Source organism: Malania oleifera, chromosome 6, assembly GCF_029873635.1.
Source record: "Malania oleifera isolate guangnan ecotype guangnan chromosome 6, ASM2987363v1, whole genome shotgun sequence".
NCBI lineage: Eukaryota > Viridiplantae > Streptophyta > Magnoliopsida > Santalales > Ximeniaceae > Malania > Malania oleifera.
Window position 1 is genome coordinate 108,822,819 of NC_080422.1, and position 11,278 is coordinate 108,834,096.

Below are 11,278 nucleotides of genomic sequence, written 5' to 3' on the forward strand. Positions count from 1 at the left end.
TCGTCCTCGAAATTTACTGTTTCCGTAATTCGCCATCCTTTAATTAGGAAAAAGGGTCTACTCATTTTATTACCTACCCTCACTTATGGCGGAGGAATACCGTGGTTACATTTCGAGTCTTGGAAGATTACATATAAAAAAAAAAACCATTCTCCCAAAACTAAAGTACTACACTATTCAACCATTACATGTACCTGCAACAGAAAACTACTTAACTATTTACATTTATTCACTCAGACTTCTTGAAATAAATGCGGATACCTCTGCTTCATCTGCTCCTCAGACTCCCAAGAAGCCTCTTCTACTGCATGATTCCTCCACAAGACTTTTACTTGAGGAATCGTCCTGTTACGTAGCTCTTGCACTTTCCTATCCAGAATCTGTACTGGTACCTCCTCATATCCCAGTGAATCACTAAGCTCCAACTCATCATAATTGATGACATGAGAAGGGTCTGGGACGTATTTTCTCAACATAGCAACATGAAATACGTTGTGAATCCTGGACAATACAGGTGGCAAAGCTAGCCTGTAGGCTACCGATCCCACTTTATCTAGAATCTCAAATGGACCGATAAACCTAGGACTAAGTTTACCCTTCCTCCCAAATCGCATAACCCCTTTCATCGGAGCTATCTTCAAAAATACGTGATCACCTACGTCAAACTCTAAATTCCTACGGCGATTGTCGGCATAACTCTTCTGTCGACTCTGAGCTGCACTGATTCTGTCCCTGATAAGACGAACTTTATCACATGCCTGCTGAACCAACTCTGGCCCCACTACTCACCGCTCACCCACTTCATCCCAGAACAAAGGAGAACGACATCTCCTACCGTACAGAGCCTCAAATGGTGCCATGCCAATGCTAGACTGATAACTGTTATTATACGCAAATTCTACTAATGGCATGAACTGAGTCCAACTACCCCCAAAGTCTAGTACACACGCTCTGAGCATGTCCTCTAATATCTGTATCGTCCTCTCAGTCTGCCCGTCTGACTGAGGATGGAATGTCGTACTAAAAGATAACTGAGACCCCAGAGCCTCCTGCAGACTCCTCCAAAATCGTGATGTGAATCGTGGGTCTCGATCCGACACAATAGATACAGGCACCCCATGAGAACGTACTATCTCCTGAATGTAAATCTCCGCTAAACGGCTGAGGGAGTAGCAGATCTTGATGGGAATAAAGTGGGCGGTCTTCGTCAATCGATCAACAATCACCCAGATGGCATTATGACCATGTAACGCCGTCGGCAGTCCTGACACGAAGTCCATCGATATGTGATCCCACTTCCACTCCGGGATGAATAACGGCTGCAACTGCCCTGCCGGTCTCTGGTGCTCAGCCTTTACCTGCTGGCACGTCAAACACTGCGCTACATACTCAGCAATCTCTCTCTTCATACCACTCCACCAGTATGACTCTCGCAGATCTCTATACATCTTCGTACTACCGGGATGAACTGTATACAAAGATCTGTGAGCCTCCTCTAGAATAGTCTTCCTGATCTCAGTATCGGCAGGAACACATAATCTGGAACGGAACCGCAAAGCTCCGTCATCTGCGATACTGAACTCCTCCCCCTGCCCACTCTGTACTCTGTCAATCACCTCCACTAGCTCTGGATCTTCCTTTTGGGCAGCTTTAATTCTCTCCTGCAGGGTAGGCTGTACCACTAGGCTGACAATACATACTGGGAGATCACTCTCCACCAACTCTATGCCGAGTCTCTCCAGATCCATTATGATCGGATGCTGGATCCCCATAGCCGCCAACACTGGCTCCCTGGATTTCCTGCTCAACGCATCAGCTACCACGTTTGCTTTCCCTGGGTGATAACTGATGGTACAATCAAAATCCTTAATCAGCTCCAACCACCTTCTCTGCCTCATATTCAGTTCTTTCTGCGTAAAGAAATACTTCAAACTTTTATAGTCAGAGAAGATCTCACACTGCTCACCGTACAGGTAATGCCTCCAAATCTTCAGTGCGTGTACCACTGCAGCCAACTCAAGATCATGGGTAGGGTAGTTCTTCTCATATTCTTTCAACTGCCTGGATGCATACGCCACTACCCTGCCATGTTGCATTAATACACAGCCAAGTCCCTTCAAGGACGCATCACTGTAAATGGTATACCCTTCACCCCCACATGGGATGATCAACACTGGTGCTGTGACTAGTCTCTGCTTCAGCTCCTGAAAACTCTGCTCACAACTATCGTCCCACTCAAATCTAACATTCTTCCTAGTCAGTCGTGTCAAAGGCCCTGACAAAGCTGAGAATCCCTCAACAAAACGACGGTAATAGCCTGCTAGCCCCAAGAAACTCCTAATCTCCTGGACATTTCTCGGTCTAGCCCAATTCACTACAGCCTCAATCTTGCTAGGATCCACAGAAATACCGCCTCCAGATACAACATGCCCCAAGAACACGACCTTCTCCAGCCAAAATTCACATTTACTGAACTTGGCGTACAACTTCTTTTCCCGAAGTGTCTACAAAACCTGCCTCAAGTGTGTCTCATGCTCCTCATAGTTCCTAGAATAGACCAGTACATCATCAATAAAAACAACAACAAACTGGTCTAGGTATTGATGGAAGACTCTATTCATCAAGTCCATAAATACCGCAGGAGCATTCGTCAAACCAAACGGCATCACTAGAAACTCGTAATGCCCATACCTAGTCCTGAAGGCCGTCTTTGAGACATCTTCTGCTTTCACCTTCACCTGATGGTAGCCAGATCTGAGGTCAATCTTCGAATACACCCGTGTACCCTGGAGCTGGTCAAACAAATCATCGATATGGGGTAGAGGATACCTATTCTTGATTGTCACTTTATTTATCTCCCTATAGTCTATACACATCCTCATAGTCCCGTCTTTCTTTTTCACAAATAAAACTGGAGCTCCCCACGGAGATACACTGGGCCGTATGAAGCCCTTATCTAGCAGATATTGCAACTGATTCTTCAATTCTGCTAACTCCACTGGCGCCATTCGATAAGGTACTTTAGAAATCGGCGCTGTACCGGGAGGTAGATCAATAGAGAAATCCACCTCACGGTTGGGTGGCAAGCCTGGTAACTCATCTGGAAAAACATCCACAAACTCCTTCACTACAAGCGTGCTAGCAAGTTTCGACTCATTCTCTAACATCTCTTTCACAATCGCCACAAACCCCTGACAACCATTCAGCAGTAGTCTCCTGGCCTGAATAGCTGAAACTAGATGATGCGGGGATTGTACATGCGACCCTACAAACTTGAATTCTGCTTCCCCCGGGGGTGTAAATATCACCTCTCGTGCACGACAATCTATGCTGGCAAAATTAGCTGCTAGCCAATCCATGCCAAATATAACGTCAAACCCATGCATGTCTAACACTATCAAATCAGCAGACAATGTTTTCCCCTGAATCTCTACTGGGCAGTCGTGGAGTACCCTACCACACCTCACTACCGACCCAGTCGGTGTAGATACCAACAGTTCAACATCTAATGATTGTGTTTCAGCCTCACATAATTTAATACACCCCAAGGACACAAACGAGTGTGTAGCTCCTGAATCAAATAATGCAATAACTTTAAAAGAAAGCATAATGACCATACCTGTCACCACGTCACCTGACACCTCAGCCTCACCCGGCGTCAAAGTAAACACCCTGGCTGGAGCCGTATTCCTCTGCTGGCCCCCCCTGGTGCCTGATAACCTCCCCGATATGGTTTAGGAGCTGGAACTGCATCTGGTGGAGTAGGGCAGTCTCGAACCATGTGCCCCGATCTACCGCAGCGATAGCACACCGGAGCTGCATCTGGTGGGGTAGGACAATCTCGCACTATATGTCCCGATCTACCGCAGCGGTAGCACACTACACCACCAGCTCGACACTCTCCCCAGTGCCTCCTACCACAAGTCTGACAAACTGGAGGACCCTGCCCTATCTGCACCTGGCGTCCTCCCGTCTCCTGTCTCCGCCCTCTACCATGATTACCTCTCCTCCACTGACCCGGCCTGTGACCCTGCTGGTAGCTCGTAGATGCAGATCTCTTCCTCTGTCCCTGCTCATCCGCATCAAGACGCTCACCAATCTCTGCCAAGGCCGCCCTGTCGACCAATTCAGCAAAGTCCTGGATCCGCAGCACCACCACCTGCCTAAATATACTCCGCCTCAAGCCTCTCTCAAACTGCCTCGCCTTCTTCACCTCATCAGGAACAATGTATGGGGCGAATCGAGAGAGTTCGATAAAACGTGCTGCATACTGCTGGATGGATAGCTGTCCCTGCTTCAGACTCGGGAACTCTTCTACCTTAGCCTCCCTCACAGTAGCTGGAAAATATCTGTCAAAGAACAGATCTTTAAACCGGTCCCATGTCATAGCTATTGGAGTCACCCTCTGCTGCTCTAATAGTCTCACCGCAGTCCACCACCTCTCAGCCTCTCCTGTCAATTTATAGGTGGCAAAGAGGATCCTCTGTTCCTCAGTACATTGCAACACAGCCAAGATTTTCTCAATCTCCTGCGTCCAGTTCTCAGCGGCTACTAGATCAACTCCACCTGTGAACGCCGGAGGATTCATCTTTGTAAATTTCTCTATAGTGCACCCATGGCCTGTAGATGGACCACTCTGCTCCCTCGAGCTCCTAGCAATCTCAGCCATAACCTGCTGAGCCACGCTACGTAATACCGCATCAGAGTCGGTCCCAGCTGTACCTGATGGTCCTGCTCCATCACTGCCACTCGCATGGGCACTATTTCCTTCTCGATCCATCCTGGAAAATAGCAGTTGCAATTCAGTAATCCTATCCTCATAATTTACCCACCTATCCTCACCACTCATCTCAACATTTCTAACTCATTGTTAATCCCCAGTCCTACATTCTAGGAACACAACCCGACAATAGCTTACTATGGTTTTCCTGAAATCGTCACCCCAGGAAAAGCACAGAAACTACCACGGAAGTCCTGCCTCTAGACTGTAGAACAAAACCTCAAATCATTTCCTAAACTCTGGTATTATTCCTGCTGCACTCTAAAGTCTACAGAACCTAGCAACCTAGGCTCTGATACCAACTGTAACGACCTGCTCCTTTTTCACATATTTTTTTTTTTATATATAAATAAATTATCATCACATCATACATCCCAACTCAGCAGGTCACAATCCACCTGGGCCCGTGGGCACCAGGGATATAACAAAACATACAGCAGAAGCCTACGCAGCAGAAAGTATAAAATCATATACATCTCATCATAAAGTGCATAACACATACCAGAGTCACTACAATTACTATCTCACAGTATATACATCTCAAAAATGAAATCTAGGGACAATCCCCACAAAACCTAACTGTTCCTACCAAAAACTTACCCTTCCAAAGAGAGCAAACAACTGATCTAGATCAGCGGGGCTTTTCCCACTCTCCTATCAGGGGCTCCTGAAAAATGTATAAGATTTAGGGGTGAGACACCTCTCAGTAAGGGAAATAAACTAATACCAGTGTGTGGCAACATGAGTATTATGTGTTCTACATATACCATACATAACATATTCAATACTGTTTATCAAATCTGGGAAAACATACATGTCTCATCTCATACACTAATAATAATATAAAACAATCCTGGTAGGTTAGCTGGCTGTTGTCATGTATTACCCCCACATGACTGGATTGTGTGGCCCGAAGGCGGGACCTGACAATGGTTGGCCGACCACTGCCAAGTCAAACAGTAGTCTATAGGTCCGATGGGTCTACCCAGACTGGTCCGTACACCAAGGGCGATAACAGCACACTTCTTGAAAATAACCACATCGACCATCCAATCTCACACCACTCCGTACAGCGGCGTTAACACAGATATCATGATCACGAGGACCATAGACACATAGCAACGGTACCGTGCAAGTGCTAGCCTAGACCAAGCCAACCAGGTTCTGATATCATATACATATACTAAAACCGTGATACATAAATATCTCATATCATTTATTTTCACATCAATCATATCATTTCACATATATACGTGTATCATGAAAATCATCGGCCCGTACGCCGGTATTACACATTTTAACATAGCACGGCCCGTACGCCGGCAAATCACATAGCACAGCCCGTACGCTGGCAAACCACATAGCACGGCCCGTACGCCGAAAAATCACATAGCACAGCCCGTACGCTGGCAAACCACATAGCACGGCCCATACGCCGGCAAATCTCATCCACATAGCACGGCCCATACGCCGGCAAATCACATATACATATAAAAATATCTCGGCCCGTACGCCGGTTTTCCATCATAGAAATCCATATCGTCCCCATTCCCAAAAAAAACAGTATTTCACAACATTTTTATACTCATGCCACACTAAACAAATTTTCTATGTATTCAACATATCATCATTTAAACAGTATTTTCCAAATATAAATCATATATATAAATATATTTATTTTTCTTGAAACCAGATGCTATATATATATACATACATTTTCTCAAAACAAAACTAGCTTAGTTTATCCCCTTACCTGATTTCTGAAAAGCCCCTAAGAAAATCTTTCCCGTACCCACAAGGTTCTCAACTCAATACCTGAAAATGAAAACTCGCAGAATTAAAGTTTAGTATTTTCGTACGTACAATATTTTTTATAACTACCACTAAGTCAAATTCGACTTAAAAAATCTTACCTCAACTTAGGGATGATTCCCAAGGTTCCCAATTAATACCTTGGAACTGAAAATTTCTAGTATTAAAGTTCAGTATTTTTACGCGTATATTACTTTCTTCAACTGTCAAAAATCCAAATATTGAATATAAAGTCTTACCTTGGATTTCGAATGAAATCCAACTTCGTTTTCCTGACGATCCATTCCTGCAAACTTGTAGAGAACTTCGCCAGGAGCGTCGTGGTGGCTTCGGTTTGTCGATCCGGCGTAAAACTAGCCCGGAATCGAAGAGAGAGAGTCGTAGGAGAGAGAGAGAAAAGAGAGAGAGAGAGAGAGAGAGAGAGAGCACTCACGCACAGCAAATGAATCCAATTCAAATTGGATTTTTTTCTTTTTTTGACTTTTCAAAGCTTAAGCTTGTGGTTTTAATTTATTTGACTTTTCAAAGCTTCTTTTTTTTTTTTTTTTTTTTTTGAAGAAGCTTTTATTATATATATATATATATATATATATATATATATATATAATATCATAATTACTTATATATATATATATATATTTTGTCCTTATCATACTATTCATTTTATTTGTTAATTTAATTAATTAATTTTATTTTATTATTTTATTATTATTATTATTATTTTAAATTTTATTTTTTTTACCCGGTTACTACAGAACTGCCTTAGAATACCCTCTTCCTTACAAAATGAAAAAAAAAAAAATGTCATTTGTATATTCTCCTTCATTATCTGTCCTTAAACACTTGATTCTTTTTTCAGATTCAAATTCCACCTACGCTTTGAATTTTTTAAATACTAGAAACACATTATACTTCCTTTTAATTGGAAATACTTATAATCTCCTAGAATAGTCATCAATAAATGACACAAAATAATTTGCTCCTCCTAGGGATGTAACTAGTGATTCCCAAACATCTGAGTGAATGAAGTCTAAAATGTGTTTGCTTCTAGCAGTAGATCTATCAAATTTTAATCTATGCTGCTTACTTGTAACATCGTGCTCACAAGAAGGTAGACTTACTGATTTAAGTCCAGGAAGAACACTACGTTATGAAAGAATCTTCAAACCACTTTTAAACATGTGGTCAAGTCTACGATATCATATTATCGATGATTCTTCCTAGGTTAATGCAACTGATGTGTCTCCCTATTGTGTCATAATTGCCAGCAACATGTATAGATGTGCCACAATCTTTTCTGCCTTCATCATTAGAAGCGCTCATTTGATAATCTTTAAGATCCCTTTTTCAAAAGGGTCTTGTGGTAGTAACTCGAAAAAAAAAATTATTATCATTATTAATTAATTCATTTATTCATTCATTCTTGTTAAATTGAATTATATTATTGTTAAATTGAAGAACACTATGTATATAATATATCTATAATATAATATTATATTATTTAGTTATAATAATATGTATATTACCAAAGGGAAGTCTCAGGAGCTTCCAGAGACTTCTGAAGATTTCAAATGTTGGTCGTCTCTCTCTCAACAAGTTTCTCTGTGCTTTCTCTCTCTTTATTCCACTTCTCTCTCTTTATTCCACTTCTCTCTCTCTCTCTCTCCCTCCTCATTTTCTTGACAAATATTTGACCGATCGGAAAACGGAAAATACCGTTGGATTCCATTCTCTACCATCGTCAATTTAACCGGAATGGATTTTTCGTAAGAGTGTTGTAAGCACCACTCCTGGGGTAAGGTAAATTCAGTCTTTCTCTTCAATTTCTCCCCAATCTTTAGCCAAACTGACGATTATAAATCACCACGATGATCTAGGGCGTTTATCTACAAGTCTAGCGAAGTAAATTTTTTAACTGGACTTTCCAAGCACCACTCGGAGGCTAAGGTGAGGAGTACAAATTATGTAGGCTATTTTAAAATTTTTAACTTATTAAATTGTAGTATTTAATTATATCATATTTTTGGGAGTGTTTTGGGAATAATTTAAATTGTAGGGAATTAATTAAATTAGATTTTTGGAAATATTCGTAGGATTAAATTAAACTACAGGATTGGATTATATTAGATTTTTTTGGAGATCTTCTTTGGATTAAATTAAACTGCAAGAATTTGATTAAATAGAATTTTTTGGGAACATTTTGGAATTAAGTTAAATCACAAGGATTGGATTAAATTAGAATTTAGGGAATATTTTGAAATAAGATTAAACTGTAAGGATTTGATCATATTGGTATTTTTTTTATTATGTTAGAGATTAAATTTAAATATGGGAAGTGAATCATACTCCCGATTTTAGAATTTAACTGGTTAACGGGAGTGTGTGAGCCTAGGAATATTAAAATAATTATTATTTCAGGACTTAGTTGATTATACTGAAATATGTGGTTACAAAGTTTGTGCTCTGAATGTCGTAGGCGTCGGTTTAGGAATCTTACAGTCACAGTTTCCGTGAATAAGGTAAGGGGAATAGATTAAACTAGTAATTTTGTAATTCAACCAGTTAAAATGGAAATTATATGTGTGTGTGTATATATATATACATGGTTATCATGTGGGTTTTCAAAAACAAACCGTTTGAACTGTGATTTTGAGCCTAGGGTTGTGTTATTAGTTATTATTTACAAAAATAGAATGATTAAAGTAATGGATTTTCAGGATAAATTGTGGAGATAATTTAACGTGTATTTTCAGTATAACAGATGATGAACATGTGTTGGCTTATTGTTTCAGATGATATAATTATGCACATTGTTCAAATCGTATGGTATGATATATTGTGTTGAATTATGATATATTTGTGAGATGTTGGGAATAATGAAATGCATTAAGAATATATATTGTGTATGATTGTTTAAAATAAAGCTAAATGTGAATGTTAAATTGCAAGTTATGGTTTGAGAACTCCGGTGGACCATAGTAGGGACAGTATTATTGCGTGTGATTTCTGAAGAACTAGTGCACCCACACGTCTTAGAGAGTGTGTAGAGACGGGATGGTCGATTGTACTAAGAAGGGTAGAGTCCCCTTGGAGTCTAGACCAGTATAAGAACAGCCAATCTGACTTACAGACTGAAGAGGTTGTTACTAATTTAACTCTAGTGGGCTGACCGGGATTAAGTCCAGCCTACGGACCGCACAACCCATCATGGAGGGAAACATGACAGTGTTTATCCACTGGCAGTGAATTCTAAATGCATAATTGTTGATTTAACCGGTGAATATTATATAACAGTGTATGTGCAATATCTGTGAATACTAAGTATGTGAAGATAGAAGATGAGAAATGTGAAATAAGATTATGTGTTGTGAAATACTGAGAAATGTGAGAACTGAGATCTTGAAGAGATGAGTATTACAGAGACAACAGATAAAGAGTAAAGAATAAATGTATTATATATTTTAGTATAATATGTACTTGGGGCGAAGTAAACTCTCTGCCCGAGGGCTTGCTGAGAAAAGCGAGTGCCCTGATAGGTATCAGATGTAGCCATACTAGGTTGCATAACGTATTAGAGCAGAGGGGAGTTACATGTATGGACGTGTAATCTCCCCTATTCTCAGGAACCTTCACTGATAAATAATTGTATGAATGTGTGTGAACACGACACTACAAGATAATTGGCTTTTAGTGACGGAAGTATTAGTGACAGATAAAATTTTGTCACTAAAAGTGCAATATTAGTGACGATTTTTTAGAAACGTCACTAATAGTTCGATTATTAGTAACAAAATGTCATTTGTCACTAATACTGCACTTTTAGTGACGAAATTTCATCTATCACTAATACTTCAGTCACTAATACTCTAGTTTCCCCACTCAAACCAACATGGGAAACCACTTTTCATGTGAAAACTATTCTGAGAAACAATTAGCGACGATTATTTGGGTATTAGTGAAGATTTCAATGCGTCACTAAATGGTACCTTTTAGTGATGGTTAATTAACCGTCTGTAACACCCCGGCACTTAATACAGCCCCAGAGTGCTACTATACATACATATCCTGTACAAATCCTTAAAAGCAATACATAACTACCCGCCCTAAACAGGGATATACGAGTATTTCATAATGATCTGTACTCACATATATTGCGGAAAACATAACATTCATACAGATTCTAATAGACATACCAGAGTATCTAACTGTTTTTTTCCTAGATTCATCCGTACATAAAACATAAATTGTATTACATTCCCAAAAAGAAAACTTATCCTGGCTAAACAACCCAGAACTCATACAAAACTTACGTAAACTAACCAGACGCGACGCTCCAAAGTCTATCTAGAAGACTAGGACCGATTTCCTGTAACTCTTGAAATAAAGGTTGTAAGATTCGGGTGAGACACTTCTCAATAAGGAGGAAGATATTACATCAGTGTGTGACTGTACAGTTATATTCTTGTTTGAAAACAGTTACATAGATTGCACATTCTCAATACCGTAATGTATATATATAGTACATATATAAATCCCTGATAATATACAACCCAACATCATTGTAAGTGAGAGTTCCTGAGGTTAGGGTAGGGTACAGGCTCACACACTGTACAATCCCTCTGCTCGGTACTTAAACCTGTGACTTTGCCCATTAAAGCTTTTAAATCATGCATAGTCATATTTAGA